The sequence below is a fragment of the Crocuta crocuta genome, unplaced genomic scaffold (assembly GCF_008692635.1).
Source record: "Crocuta crocuta isolate KB4526 unplaced genomic scaffold, BGI_CrCroc_1.0 scaffold41, whole genome shotgun sequence".
Taxonomy (NCBI): Eukaryota; Metazoa; Chordata; class Mammalia; order Carnivora; family Hyaenidae; genus Crocuta; species Crocuta crocuta.
Window position 1 is genome coordinate 15,467,005 of NW_027529428.1, and position 16,618 is coordinate 15,483,622.

The 16,618-nt window shown below is 40.6% G+C and overlaps 1 protein-coding gene across 1 annotated transcript in view; it reads right to left on the minus strand.

The window, feature by feature from the left end:
- Positions 1-16,618, minus strand: part of GLIS3 (GLIS family zinc finger 3) — a 438,239-nt gene that overhangs the window by 153,360 nt on the left and 268,261 nt on the right.

Sequence of the window (16,618 nt, forward strand, 5' to 3'; positions counted from 1 at the left end):
TATTTCTGGGAGAAAGTCCTCCCTTGGTGTCCCCCAGGCCTTGACTTTTATCCACACTTGAAAAAGATTAAAATGCAAGCAATTGAAGGCGACACCTGGAAACCTACACATAGTAAATGTGCGTCTGTGGAGGAGGCCAACGGCTGGTGTCTGAGCCCCTTGCTAAGGGGCTGGAAAGGGGCAAACAAGAGGAATGGCCCTGGCTCACCGGAGCAGGGAAAGAACAGCAGGAACAGAATCCAACCCCAGAGGTAAAATGCAAGAAGACGAGGGGCAAGGAATCGACAAGTCAGGCTCTGGAGACCTCGTGGTTCGCCCAGGCTCACCTTCCAGTGGCTGATACACAGTTGAGTGGAGCCGGAGGGGAGGGGACCTTTGTCCCTTTGTCCCGTTTGCCTGGGGGCAGCTCAGTCCCAAGATGCATGAAGGGCAGCTTATCCATTCTAGGGCTGCTGTGGAGTCACACCACTTAGCAATTTGTCAGTTTATGAGACTATCTATTATTGTGAAAATCCAGAAGTATATAGAGACTGACCTTACATGCTCTTCAAATAAAATGTATCTTATTACTAGTTAATTTTAATAGTTAGGTGGAGCACTTTTGTGGGGAGGGCCTGACTCTTTCTTGGGTCATTAACACAACACTGCTACAGAGGTGATGTGATACTAAAATTCAAGGCTGTCTATGGCTCCTTGATGACTCAATAAAGTTGGTGTATCTTCCCAACTCTATCAACAAATAAGGAATTCAAAACTCATTGGATGAATGGCTGAACTGATGGACAGACGGATGGATGCTAGTACATTCCACAGAAGCTAAGTCTGGTCATGAGACGTCTTCTATCCTATCTCTCTACCACACGGGCCCAGAAGGCTACAAGCTGTCCAAGTGGATGACCAAGCACCTGCTGGCAAATTTCTTTCCCAGAAGGACATTCAAAGCCCTGAGAGATATCCCAAAAGTTTCTAGAGAGCTCTGGCAGGCTCTGGGCTCTGTGTGTCTTTAACTAATTCCACCTGCAACGTAATTGCTAACACTTAAAAAAAAAAAATCCTGGATTGGCCTGTCGATTTCATTATGCCTTTTAGGATGGCACATTTTAATTCTTTTGTTGTTTCCACGCAGTGCTACTGTATTTACTTGCCAATGCAGAGAACAGAAAAGAACACGACATTCCAAAATGTACTCTTTGCCATGATTTTGCCCTTCCTCTACCAGCACGGGGTACCTTTAACTTCAGCTTTTCCCTGACACAGCTGCATAAATCAGACAAGAAATCATCCGACTACACCACCCCTTTTTCCCCCTCCTTCATATTAAACATAGCCCCTATCCAGGGTGATGTGGGCATGGAGACCCCGTCTCCACTCCGAGGTTCCCCAACCCTGGTAAAGTCCTGCTTACTGGTGCCACACTCTGCGCGACATTTTACGGTTCTAACCATTCCAACTGTAACGATCAGCTGTTTGGCTGCCCACCATAACATTTGTACATCTGCCTGCATTCCTCGTTAACAAGTGGTCACTGACAGAAAACAAAGAAGTTTATTCTGGGTTTTTTTTTCCTTATTAATAAAAGCTGGGGCCTTCTATGAACACAGGAAAAGATGCTCCGTGAATTTCCTATCTAAGTAAGTGCAAACTAAGTAAATACATAAGATTCTTTTGATTTCTGGTCAAGAAAAACCAAGCCTGAAAAAGATCATCTGTAGCCACTGACTGACCTATTTATTAGCCAATGGATAGTTTCAGGCTCTTTCCTTTACCAAGACTTTTCTCAGAAATAGAAAACAACAACAACAATTGGCTTGCATCTTGAATTCCTTTATTGCAACCCCCCCCACCCGCCATCTACAGAAGCCTTCAGGCAGCTAGCCAGAAAGAAGGTAGGGCAGTCAAGGCCTATTGTTGGAGTCACTGGCTCTTTTTTTTTTTTAATGTTTCTTTATTTCTGAGAGAGAGACAGCGTGAGCAGGGGGGGGCCAGAGAGAGAGGGAGACACAGAATCCGAAGCAGGCTCCAGGTTCTGAGCTGTCAGCACAGAGCCCGACGCAGGGCTCGAACCCACAAACTGTGAAATCATGACCTGAGCCGAAGTCAACGCTTAACTGACTAAGCCACCCAGGTGCCCCTGGCTCTTAAATATCAATAGAAGCGATACAAAACCCAAGCTTGCCTGAATTAGAAGCAATCAGAGTCAAAATCAAGGAGACCGGCCATGACTGAGGCCCTCCTGCCTAGTAAACAACATTCTCTTGTCCTTGGTACAGTCCCTGTATGTGAAGCTTCATTTACAACGCAAAATTCGCACCACATCTGTCAAAACTAGGTGTGATTTTTATGTCAGAAAGGAAATTCCACAACCTTAGGATTTGTTAATTGCAAGGTGCTGGTTCCTGGTATGTGGATATTTGAGGCCAGATGGGAGACCCATGTTCTTCTCTAGAACACCATCTTCTACCTCAGCCAGTGGTAGGTCCATTGGTTTTTTAATGAAATGGGTCACCCAGCAATAGCAAGATATCTTTCAAGTAATAAAACATTTTAGCAAAGAGAGCAAGGTTTGCTTTCCTGTAAGAAATCTCAAATGTCTCTGGGAATGTTAGGGATTATTGATATGTGCCCCCCAATAGAAGCAGAGGGCATCTGTGTTCGGGATTTTAGGTACAAACTCGAACCACAGAGTGATGCAACAATCTAGTTCCATAAAAACTCTTTCTTCATGTCCCCTAGGAGCTTTTCCCAGGGCCAGTTTAAATTAAAACTTTATAATGTTACCAAACTACAAACTGCATAATGTGTTCTACCCACATCAATCATAAATTCATTTGCAGAGAAAAAGAAGAGAAATAAACCAGTCATGATAATTAAAATAAATTAAGTGAGGAACTGTCAAGAATGACTTCCCTGAAGGAAAACAAAGTCTTCTTTTAGTTACATTACAGAATAATTTATAGAAGATTAAAACTACCAAACAGATTCTCAATACCTGGGAGCCACAGGGCCCACTGAGCAGGGGTGTTCTGCATTTCTACAGCGTAGACTGTGCTCTACCTGGCAAGAGACTCTTTGCCTTTGGCCAGTACCTCATGTGAACAGGTATCTGGGCTTGTTCTGTACACAGCCCAGGATGCCCAGGAGACTGTGGAGGCTGGGAAATGGAGGCTGTGTGTTGCTGAAGATTTGCTCTGGGCCTCTAATGATTGCATGAATCAAACTTTAAATATGGACTGAAGCAAGGAGCACCTGGGGGACTCAGTCAGTTAAGTGTCCGACTTTGGCTCAGGTCATGATCTCATGGTTCTTGGGTTCGAGCCCTGCACTGGACTCTGTGCTGACAGCTCAGAGCCTGGAGCTTGCTTTGGATTCTGTGTCTCCCTCCCTCTCTGCCCCTCCCCTGCTCATGCTTTGTCACTTTCTCTCTAAAATAAATGTTAAAAATTTTTAAAAATTTAAGTAAGGATGGAAGCTTCCTTGTGTGATAATAAACTATTCACACAATTCCACCACCACCTCCTTTTCCCACCCCTATTCTGATCTCTCAAGCAGATTTACTGGAAACTCATGTATAATTAGGAATATCATACTATTAATCCACCATCTGATTTTTCATCCCCAGGGCCATCTGTACCATGGAGTCTCTAATTAACATAAGCTATTCCTCAAAGCTAGCTATATTTTGAGGCATAGGTCTGGTCTCCCAGTGAAATATCAGGAACTCTCAAGATCAGGTCCAATGTTAAATAACATGTGATAACTGTTAAACAAGGTAATGTCACTTGCATAGGCCAGGAAGGAGCTTCAAATTGGTAGGTCACTTGTTTCCATGAGGTCATCCAAGCAAGGAGGCTATGCAACTCACTCCAGTTGCACTGTGGCCTGGGCAAGGGGAACAGAGATGATAGGAGGGTGTGGGGTAAGTAAACAAGACCAGATCCAATGACACACATACAATCAAAAACACAGGGGGATGAGTTAGCAGATTATCACAAGTCAACCTGGCTCTGGTCCTACACACCTAATGCTGCTTACTTGTATGATGCAACATACATACCGCTGACTTAAATGGAACCTTTGCCCCAAGTAGGAAAGACAGCATGAGGCCCAGAAATGCATAAAGAATTTGACACCAGCAATTTATAAAAAAAAAAAAAAAAGGACAATAAAAGAAAAATATTTAAGAAAGAGACTATTTATACACTTAAAACTGGATACTTGTGTGGGCAAATGGAACCTATAAGAGGGGTCCAGATACAGCCTGTGACCCAATCTGGGGAAATTCTTTGTCCCCATGAGTCTCACACTCTCCTCCTGAACCTGGGAAAACGGACAGGGGAAACCAACCACATCCTTTCCCCGCCGAGAGGCGTCCAGTAGGGAAACCCCTTCTGCTCCCTCAGGCAGCATCAGCGCAACCAGGGGGATCCCCAGTGGCACCAGATAAACCAAGCCAACCAGGGTAGCACCACCAAGGGTCGGAAGAACCACAGCCCACGAAAGTAATCAAAGACCCACGTGCTAAACCTAAACAGGATGAGTGCCTACTAAAATAAAAAACTAAAATAGAATCTGGAGTTTCCAAACATAAGTGACAAAATATCCAGGATCTAATAAAAAATCACACATCAACCGAGAACCAAGAAAATCCCAACTTGAATGAAAAAGACAATCAACTAAAGCAATACTGAAATGAATCAGAGAAATCAGATGTTGGAGTTTTCTGAAAAGGACTTTAAAGTAGCTTTCATAAAAGCACTGGAGGCAATTATAAATTTTCTGGAAATAAGTGAAAAAAATCAAAACTCTCAGGAAAGAAAAGAAACAGCAGCTACAAAGAAGAATCAAATGGAAATTATAGAGTTGAAAAACAAAGTAACAGAAATTTTAAAACTCACTGGATAGAATCAACTGTGGATACCAGAGAGGACAGAAGTGGTGAACTTGAGGACAGAACAAAAGAATTCACCCAATTTCAATAAAAAGAAAAAAAAAGTACTGAAAAATTAATCCACAGAGCCTCTGGGGCCCGTGGGGCAATACTAAAAGGCTAGCATTCACATCAGCAGAGCCTCAGAAGGAGAGAAGAAAGAGTGGGGCTGGAAGAATGTATGAAGAAATTATGGCCGAAAACTTCCCAAATTTGGCGAAAGACACAAACCCACAGATCCAAAGAACTTAGTGGGTGCGAACAAGATTGACCCAGAAAAATCCACATGAAGATATATCATGATTAAAACTGTAAAAATAAAGTAAGAAATCATAATAGCAGCCGGACAGAAAGACTATACTGCTTACATGTAAACGTCAATTCAAACAAGAGTGGATTTTTTTCACCTGTAACCAAGGAGGACAGAACAAAGTGGTTCCATGGGCTGAAAGGGAAAAGAACTGCCAACTGAGTGTCCTGTATCCAGAGAAACTATCTTTCAGGAGTGAAAGGAAAATAAGAACACTCTCAGGTGAAGGAAAACAAAGAGTTTGATGCTAGCAAAACTACCCTTAAAGAAACTTTGAAGAAATTTCTTCAAAAAGAAAAGGAGATGATGAAAGAATCCCAGAACATCAGGAAGAAAGAAGATAAAGTGGGGGTAGGGGAGAAATATTGCTACATAGAACAAATGATTATTTATTCATGAGCTTTACCATTAAGATTTGATGACTGAGACCAAAATGACAACATCGTCTGATACTCAAAACAATGATATTTAAAGGCAGAGAACGTTGAAAGACTTCTATGGAAGCAAGGTTTCAATACGTCACTCAAAATTTGCAGGGAAGGCACAGAAGAGCTAGAATAGCTAAAATGGTCTTAATGAAGAAGAAAAACAGTGAGGAGAGTCACCCTCTTGGCTGTGAAGGCTCACTCAAGACAGTGCAATGCTGATTGCACTGGAGAAAGGTGCAGAATGTAGAATCCAGAAATCAGCACCCACACAATGTTCAATGGACAGTTAACAAAGGTCCAGAAACAACCCAGTAAAGGAAGGAAGGCCTTTTCAACAAATGGCACTGGGACACCATAGATAAATGGATATCCATGGCCAAAAAGGAGTCTTGACCAAAGACTCATATCTCATACACATATGAAGTAAAAACAGATCAAAGGTGTACGTGTAAATCATAAAACTATAAAAATATTAGAAAAAAATAGGAAATCTTTGGTGTCTAGAATTAGGCAAAGAGGTCTTTCTTAGACTTCCCATCAAGAGCATCATCTGTAAAAAGAAATACTGATACATCTTTCCTCATCAAAATTAAAAGCTTTTGCTCCATGAAAGCCCATGGGAAGAAGATAGGAAAAGAAGCTAGGGTCAGAGAAAATGTTTGCAAAGATGTATGCATGGATTATGTATATTTGACAAAAAACTTCTTGAAATTCACAGTAATAACACAAATGATCTAATTAGAAAACAGGGAAAGAGATGTATACACATTTCACAGAAGAATACAGGTAGATGACAAGAAAATCCAAGAAAATATTTCAGAAGTATTAGCCATCAGGAAAATGCAACTTGAATCCATGAGGCATCACTATTTGCCTGTTAGAATGGCCAAGAATAAAGAATAGTGACAACGTGAAATGCTGACAAGAATGTGGAGAAATTGGCTCACTGATACACACACATGATGCAGCTACAATGGAAAACAGTTTGGTGGTTTCTTAAAAAACTAAATGTAAGGGTCACCTGGCTGGCTCAGTAAGGAGGGCATCTGACTCTTCATCTTGGGGTCATGAGTTCAAGCCCCACATTGGGTATAGAGACAACTTAAATTTTTTTAAAATAACAGATGACCAAGAAATTGCAACACTGGCTATTTATCCAGAGAAATGAAAACTTCTATCCATACAAAAACTTACACACAAAATGTTCATACCACTTTTATTTGTAAAAACCCCAAACTGGACTCAGCCCAGACGTCCTTCACCAGGTAAATGGTTAAACCAAGTATGGAATACTGTGAAATACACATACCATGTAATATTACTCAGCAATAAAAAAGAACAAAATATTGATACAACAAATTGAATGAATTTTGAATTGAATGAACAAACTGAATTTTCAGTGAATTAGGTTGGGTGAAAAAGGCCAATCCAAAGAGGTTACATGTTGCATGTTTCCACTTCAGTAACAATTTTGAACTGAAAAAAATCTTAGCAATAGAGAACAGATTAATGGTTGCCAGAAAAGTTAAGGATCAGGGGGTGGGAGACAAGTGGGTATAGTTATGAAAAGGAAACAGGAGAGATCCTCGTGGTGTGGGGAATTGATTGTAATGGTGAATACAACCTACTCAGGCAATACAATTGTATAGAATTACACACACATACACATGAGTAAATTTCTGGATCATTTCTTACAAGTGCATATAAATATACAATGATCCCAATAAACACTTCAATTTTAAAAACCTGAATAGTGTCACAATTTGAAGAATGAGATCAGGTCGTGTTTCCACTATGAAGCTAATTTTCAAACATGGCAATGTGGCAACCTTGGCCAGGTGCACAGCATGGAAAGGGCCTTGGGTACACTATTGTGGGTAGTTTTTCATCATTTAGTTCATCGGCACTGAAAAGTCACTGTTTTATGAGAGAAAGAGGGAGGGAATGTCACATTCACACAGCATTAGAAGGCATCAGGAAGAAGACAGATGTTAGTAAACACCCTATCAGTCAGTTATCCATTACTCCTACCAAGAGGTCTTAAGTTTCAGAGGCTGGTGAGGGATACATCTGTTTTATTCACCAAAGGCTGATCGGCACCCGGCAGCGTCCCTGACTCAGGAGAGGCATTCAGCAGGGCTGACGGGAGAATGAAGAACAAATTCACACCTGTCATGGTGTGGCTAAAGAAAGAAGTCCCTGCCGACTCAGAGTTCACACTGTTATAGCTCTGGAGGTCAAGTAGGGATCTCCCGGCCCACTGACCATCCCCCAAGCCTGAGCTTTCGACTACACAGAAGAGTGAAAGAAACTTGACGAAGTGACCAAAGCTGTCCTAAAGTCAAAATGAGTTTTCAAATGCCCAGCCATATCCATGTTTAATATTTACAAATACGTTAAATTTTATACAAATTAGATTTCATACAAATCCAAGAACTGAGCACATCCCCATTCCTTCAACAACAACAACAACAAAAGTTCATCCCTTATAATGTGCATGCCCCAAAGTGTGCAAAAAGGTAAGACAAAGGGGGTCTCCAAAGTATGCAAGGCCAGAGTGAAACCATTTCATTTGGGAGGGAACCACACGGATGCCTCTGATATAGAACATGAAGGCTTTGGAGCTTGACAACAGTCTCCACGGTATCTCTACCCCAAGTGGCTCTTGCGTACAAGTAGGTCCCAGCAGATCAGCAGCAGAGGCGCCCACTCCTACAACCACCTGTACAGACAGGATGTTACCAGGGAGGAGCGTATATCAGACGTCATGTGACAGGAAGTGGTGTTGGCTCTTAAATCTTGGAAGGCATTTTACTGAGACGCCTTGGAGGTCCGTGTACAAACTGGGACATTGGTTGCCATCATTACAATGGACGCCCTTTTACTTTTACTTTTTCCTTCCCCACAAGCCTCTCGAAGGAAGATGAGTACGAGATTCAGGGGAAGGGACTGGGCTCCAATCTGTAGGAGGACTGATAATTGCAAAGGATGGCAGAAGTGAAACAAGGCGAATCATGTACTTAGAAAACCTGGATGTAACAGCTGAAGTCAGGACTCACTGGGTAGAACACGCTGGGGATGCTTTGGAAAATTACACAAGTCCTGGGATCTGATCACTCCACTCCGTATGTCTTTATCTGTCACGCTTCGCGTGGTGGCGAACGCAAGTACCAATACTTCTGTTTTTGTTTTAATTTAATTATAGTTTTGTATTTTAACTGTGGCTTAACTTGGGAGTCGATGGTATGTTATTATTACACAGTTTGTCAACTTTAAGTGGGTTGAATTTTTTCTTTTAATTTTTGAGAGACAGAGCATGAATGGGAGAGGGGCAGAGAGAGGGAGACACAGAATTGGAAGCGGGCTCCAGGCTCTGAGCTGTCAGCACAGAGAGCCCGACGTGGGGCTCAAATCCACGAACCGGGAGATCATGACCCGAGCTGAAGTTGGCTGCTTAACCAACTGAGACACCCAGGCGCCCCTAAGTGGGGTGAATTTTTAATTGAAATTTTATTGCATCTTAAGGCCAGTTACTTTTAGAAAAACTGAGGTCAGACTTTATACCACAAAGTCAGTGAGACAACAGGACGCCTCACTGAAAATCTTGCCTCAGGGCAGCTTTGCTATTCACTTCATAACCCCAACTAAGTGATGTTAGAATGTGGACATTCGGAGGACAAGAACCGTGGCATTCACTTTATTCTTATATGGTGCCTAGGCTAGTGCTTAGTGTAAAGAAAAAACAAACAAACAAACAAACAGGTTTTCCAGAAGTAGTTTTGGAAGGAAAAAGTGACTTTTCTTTTCAGCTATTCAATATATAAAAGTATGGAATCAAAGAAAAGGGATTAGTGAAAAGGAGCTGTCCATAGATCTTAATGCCAGACGCTTCTTTGAGAAAGGGGGCAACAAGGAAATGCTTTTCCTTGTTAAAGGTTCTGCTGAGAAGTGTTCAAATAAACTGCTCTCTCAATGCACGGGTAAATGATGCAAAGTGGTGTCGGCTCTTAAAACTTGGAAGGCATTTTATTGAGATGTCTTGGAGATCAGTGTACCAACTGGGATGTCAGTCGCCATCACTTCAATGGGCATCCCTTTTACTTTTTCCTTCCCCACGAAGCCTCTTGAATGAAGGTGCGCTGATGGATAGAGGTTCTGAACCGAACCCCTCCCACCATAAAGGAAGGCATGCTCATTAATGGGACAGAGTTGGTCAGATTCTTAACCCAGAAGCTCAAATATTTCTTCCACTATCAGGGAGTATGTGGTATTTAAAGCTGGGTGATAGGCATATGTATTATACTTATTCTTTCTCCTTTTGATAATTTTTTGTGAGTTTCTATAATAAAAGTAGAACAAAAAGTCAACAGTGGATTTCCTGTCTTTGTAAAAGTATTCCTGGTCTCCAAGTATCATTCTAGTTTTAATTTTGCCAGTGTAAAACCAAAGACCAGACTGTGTGATATCCAATAATCTCTACTTCGACCAATCCTGATGAGGTCAAACATTTTGATCCCCTAGGAGGCGGCTTACAAAATCGTCTCTAGTTTAATTGGATGTGGGTGAAGATTTTCCACTTGGGAATAAAATCCTCAGCAAATCCTCGCAGGGTGTTTTCCCTGTGTGCCATGGAGCCAACCAGCTAAGGCTCTCGGGAAGGCCGGCTGCCAGTGGAAACCGTAGCTTTCCTGGCTTCACACGTGAACCAGATGTTGGGGATTTTCTGAGCTGTGGAATCGTGGGGAAGGAGGCTTTTGCATGTCCTGTGTTCTCATTCCAGCTCTCAAACTTTGAGGATTTATGGCCAGTCGACAGTGTCACGAACTGGCTCGAAAATATCCCCAGAGGAGGCCCATCGACAGTGCACCTGACTCTCCCATGGCCTCACCCATCTGCCAGATCAGGATATCTTTGTACTGCTTCCTCCCTGACTGCTCTGCAGAAATGCAGGGAGGTGCGATCTTTAACTTTCTGAAGCCCGCAATTCAATGCAAGTCCCCTCCAACTTACAAAAGTTGCTTATTTCCTTCTAGCATCATATGAAATTAATATTTGCCTATTCTAGACAATTTGCAAATACATGAAAGTATGAATGCATACGTTTTGTTATGGGTATATATTAAAAATATCCCACAGCCTCACTATCCATGGAGAACCAACTTTGTTTTCGTTGATTTCAAAGGACCACTAAAGAATTCCTGGGATCACAATGAATATCTATACCTTCCATCATCAGAATGTATGTCTGCATACGGATGCAAACATACATTTAAACACTCTATTATAAGCACTTTTCTTATCATTAAATGTTCTTAAATAACTTTGATGGCTGCATAATTTCATCAAATAGTTACACCATAATTCATTTTCCTAGTCCCATATCATTGGACATATAGTTTACTTTAAAATTTTTTTGTCTGTTATAAATAATTTGCTTGGAGACAAATGTATTTTGACAATGGAGAGTCCAATGGAAAATGAAGTGTCTTCTCAACAATCACGTCCTTTCTGTTTCAACCAGCCTTCTTAGGAGCTGCACTTCTCTCTCTCTCTCTCTCTCTCTCTCTCTCTCTTTTTAACATTTTTTATTTATTTCTGAGAGAGAGAGAGAGAGAGTGAGAGAGAGAGCAAGGAAGGGTCAGAGAGAGAGGAAGACACAGAATCTGAGGCAGGCTCCAGGCTCTGAGCTGTCAGCACAGAGCCTAACGCAGGACTTAAACCTACGAACCGCGAAATCATGACCTGAGCCGAAGTCAGATGCTTAACCGAATGAGCCACCCAGGTGCCCCATTGGAGCTGTACTTCTCAAGTGTGCTAGTATGCATGGGAATCATCCAGAAGGTGTGTTAAAACACCAGTTTTTGGGCTTGAGGTGGATCTGAGAATCTGCCTTTCTGACATGTTCTGTGATGTGGACCTCACCTTGAGAATTTGCTGCTCTGGAGTAGCCCCCTGCGGCCTTTAGGAAATGGACACAGAAAGGGGGTTCTCACTGGAGACTCATCTCTTTTATGCCCTCCCAGTGAGAAATGAAAAGCTGCCATGGTTGACACCCCCCCACACACGGTCCACAGCCTGGCATGTGCCAGGTGCCCTCCTTATGTTGAAAAATGTTTGGCAAATAAGTACTGCTGGCAGGAGCCGTTTTGACACCCACACCTTGATTTGGGATTCGTTTTTCTCGCTCAAGACTTGGCAGGTGTATCTCTTCCTTAAGGTTAGGCTGTGAAAATATACTCTGACTCACAGACCTACTTTCAAATACCAGAAGAAGTAATCAACGGTTTCCACAACTAATGAGTCTTAAATACCTTCATTTTGAGTTCTTTTATATGTGTTGCCTATGTGATGAGATCTAAGTATTTACACGGGAGTCGTGCATCACTGGGTGAAAAATTCATCAGAACAAAAACTGTCTCCGTGCACCCAGCCTCTGCCCGATGTCCGCTGATGACCCATCTGCATCCTACGTTGTCTTCCTAAAAATCCTTCCTTATTTACTGTGTATTTCTGTTCCCAGCAATATGGCGAATGAGATGTTCAGAGAACTTACTTCTGATGCAGCCCATCTAAAAATTCTGGTTAAACATTTTTAAAGAGTATCTTTATTTTAATGCATGGCTTCCCTGGCAACAGAATAAGGGAATTCTTTAAAAGCCAGAAACACATACAGACACACACAAACAAAAAACCCCAGCCATCGAGGGTAAGCAAGAACTGGGGATATTTGACTAATCCCAGGCACCCTAGAGCTTGGCTTCTAAAGAGCCAGGTGGGAAAAACCACAAAGCATGGATCCAGATTTCCATTTAGGTTCAGAGAGAGACTCAATGATAAAGCAGGGGCTTCTGAATGGCAACAGAGTCAGCAAATGACTTGGGGGAAAATGTGTAAATGAACCTGACCTACAAAGTGAGACATTGGGCAAAAATGTCTTCCCTCTTGATAAAGAAGGGAAAATGGCTGCCTTACAAATTCCTAACCCCAATACCTGGATTTGGATTCAGAATTTATGTTATTTGAATGGTTCCAAACACCCCAAAGCTGATGATTTAAAGTGACTGATAGAATCTCAGAGGTTTTAGAAGCAACAAACTTTAGATGAAGTTTCTAAAAGATGTGAGCTCATAGTAAAAATTTACCACCAAGTGACAGTGGACAGTATAAACCACAGAACCGGACTTGAGAAGCCTGTCAGTGACAGAAGTATTGGAATGTCACATCTGGTAGGATTTAGGTATTTTAAGAAATAGAAGAGAAACAAAGAAAAAAGGAAACAAGAAATTTTAAAAATTGAGTAAGCAGTTCTGAAAAATAAAAACTACTTCTGAAAATTAAACATGCAATCACTAAAAATAAAAATTTAATTTATGAGTTAAACAGCAGAGGAGACATGGGTGAAGAAAGACTTAGTAACCTGGAAAATGGAAGTATATAAATTAGGTGGAATCGGCAGAGAGACAAGTAATAAAAAATTATGAGAGCTTAAAGGACATAGAAGGTAAACTGAAAGCATAATAAATAGACTTCTAGTCAGAGTTCCAGAAGGTGATAGCCCAGTGATGGATGGAAGTCAGGATTTTTTTAAATGTTTTTATTTATTTCTGAGAGAAGAGAGAGAGACAGCTTGAGCAGGGGAGGGGCAGAGAGAGAGGGAGACACAGAATCTGAAAGAGGCTGCAGGCTCTGAGCTGTCAGCACAGAGCCTGACGCGGGGCCCAAACCCACAAACTGTGAGATCATGACCTGAGCCGAAGTCAGACACTGAACTGACTGAGCCCCCCAGGTGCCCTGGGAAGTCAGTATTTTGATAAAGAACTTTACTGAACTGAAAAAGACAAAATGCTGAGTTGTAGGAACCACAATGATTTCTAAGTGAGACAAGTAAAAACAAATTCATCCCTAGGCACGCTGCAGCAAAACACCAAAGACAAGGAGGAGACCTCAAAAGCAGCTGAAGGGAAAGACAGACTCCTTACACAGCAACCAGTGAGACCCAACAGCAACACTGGAAGCTGGACAGAGAAAGGATCTCCAAAACGCTGCTGAGAGAAACAACTATCTATCTAAAATGACACACCAGGTGTAAATATCTTTCGAGAACAAGGACGAAATAAAAATGTTATTAGAAAGACAAAAGAACAGAGAGATTCTCCCTGAAGGAACTTCTAAATCATGTACTTCAGGGAAAAAGTAAAATGATCTCAGATTCAGTTTCTTTTTTTAAAGTTTATTTATTTTTCAGAGAGAGAGAGAGAGAAGCAGAGAGAGAGAGAAGCAGAGAGAGAGGGACAGAGAGGATCCCAGGCAGGGTGTGCACTATTAGGACAGAGCCTGACGCAGGTCTTGAACTCATGAACCATGAGATCATGACCGGAGCTGAAGTCAGACATTTAACCAACTGAGCAACCCAGGTGCCCCATAGATTGAGTTCTGATAACAAGAAAGAACTGGGGACCAAAGAAAATAGGAAAATTGTGGGTAAATATAAGTACTGACCATTAATATAGCACTAAGCTTTAAACTTTTTTTTTTTTTTAATATTTTTTATTTCTTTCTAGGGGAGAGAGAGAGACAGCGTGAGCAGGGGAGGGTCAGAGAGAGAGGGAGTCACAGACTGAAACAGGCTCCAGGCTCTGAGCTGGCAGTCAGCACAGAGCCCGACGCGGCGCTCAAACCCACGAACCGCGAGATCATGACCTAAGCGAAAGTCGGACGCTTAACCGACTAAGCCACCCAGGCGCCCCGATATAGCACTAAGCTTTAACTTAGGGATTAAAAAATTAAAAGACATCAGTAAATTCTGGAGGATGGCATATAATCCTGGTGAGGAGTCAATGAAGTTAATAAAAGTGCTGTTTGGAAAACAGGTACGGGTATTTATTGGCTTTACTTGATGTTGAGGGAAACATGCATGTTCTAATATCAAAATCCATGGGAAACAGCTAAAGTTCTTCAAGGAACATTCATAACCCTCCATCCTTAGACTAACAAATAAGAAATTATTAAGAGTTAGGGGAAAAAACCACAGAACTGACCCAAAGTAGTAGAGGGAAAAAATAATATGGATAAGAATAGAAATTAATAAAATAGGAAACACAGCCACAAAATAGAAGATATAGAATCAACATTTTCAGATAAATACTAATACAGACAAATCTCTGGCAAGATGAATAGGGGAGGTGGAGAAAGAGGACATAAATTAACAATAATAAGAATGAAAAGGGGACATACAGATGCAGCAGAGATTAAAAAGGTGATAATGTTTTATGTCAATAAACTTGTAAACTGAGATGAGAAAGACAAGTGTCAAGGGTAACATAAATTCCCAAAAGAGACTTAAGAATAAATAGAAATCCTAAAGCCATTAAATAATTGAATCAGAAATTATTCCTACTTGGTCTAGATGGCTTCACAGTTGAGTTCTATTAACATTCAAAAACCAGAAAAGTTCCAACTTCCATAAAATCCATCAGAGAATGGAAATGAGATAAGACTAGCACAGGAAATTAAAGTTTTAGGTGATTCTCATTAACATAAATGTCAAAATCTTGAAATACTGACTGGGAAACTAACTCATTCAATACATAAAAATATAGCATGTCATGACCAAGCTCACATTTTTTTTCTTAAGGTTCATTGACCATGTCACTGGATTAAGGAGAAAATCATATAAATATCTCTCCAGAAAAAAAATTTTTTTTTAATAAAACTCAGTAACCATTCAGGATAAAAACTCTTAGCAAATTGAGCAGATAAAAGAATTTGGTAACCTGTTAAAAACATATACCCAATATTATTCTCAACCGTGAAGTATTTTCAAACACGACCTTAAAGGAAACAGGAATAAGAAGAGGGCATGTACTCTCAGCATTCTACTCTGTATCACACAGAAGGTTCTCATCTATACAATCAAACAAGGTAAAGAAATGAAATGTATCAGGACTGGAAAAGAAGACATAATAATAATCGTCATGTGTAGATTATATAATCTTGCACAAAAAAACCTCCCAAAGAATCTAAAAATTACTGAAATTAGTAAGTTTAGAGAAACTATGTTTATTCTTTTTATATATATATACAATAATCCACGTGTCACTGTTTCTTTTGGTACCTGGGGTACTGACCCAAATACCTGTGGAAATTCCTGTAAGCCAGTGCCTATACTGTGCTAACATGGCCCCTATGACCTCTGGGCAGTTCCTTGCTTTCTGGCCCCCAAAAGATGATCCAGGTTCACTTTGCTCTTTCTGGGCTCCAGATCTGGAATTAGCCACTTCTATAAGGAGTCCTGTCTCATTTTAGTGAGGAATGTTACTAGAAACTAAGACTGTTTGCTGAGTGTGCTTACTGCTAAAAGGTTATCACTTTCAATGCACAGAGCTAGGAAATATATTAAATCATGAGTTCATCTGATAAAACCAACTAAAATTTAGTAATATGAAGCTATTTTTCTTATCTTCTTTTATTGTTTAATTATACCTCTTCTCTTACAGTAAAAATATTGTGGTTCATAATTATATAAGAATATATATTACCTTAAAAATTTTTAATATAGGTTATTTACCCGTGTTTATTATTTATCTACTTATCTACTTTATCCTACAATATATATTTTTTCATCATTATAATACAAATATTGACATTAAAAATAAACCTACTAAGTAGGGCTTAAGAGTTCTTTGCAGTTCTTCTTGCCCTGAGTAAACATTTCATAAGAATACATATATGGAGTCCTGTTTTAAAAGAGTGTAAATTAATTATTTGGTTGTGTTATCTATTTGATATGCAGTTGGGATTCTTTGATTTTTGTTTCTATTCACTTTTAAGGTTTGGTATTTTTTTTATCCTTTATGGTTTTAATTTTATTTTTATTAAGTAACATACACACATAGGTCAAAATTCAAAACTATATGAATAGGTATAATCCAATCCTGACCACCTTCTACCCAA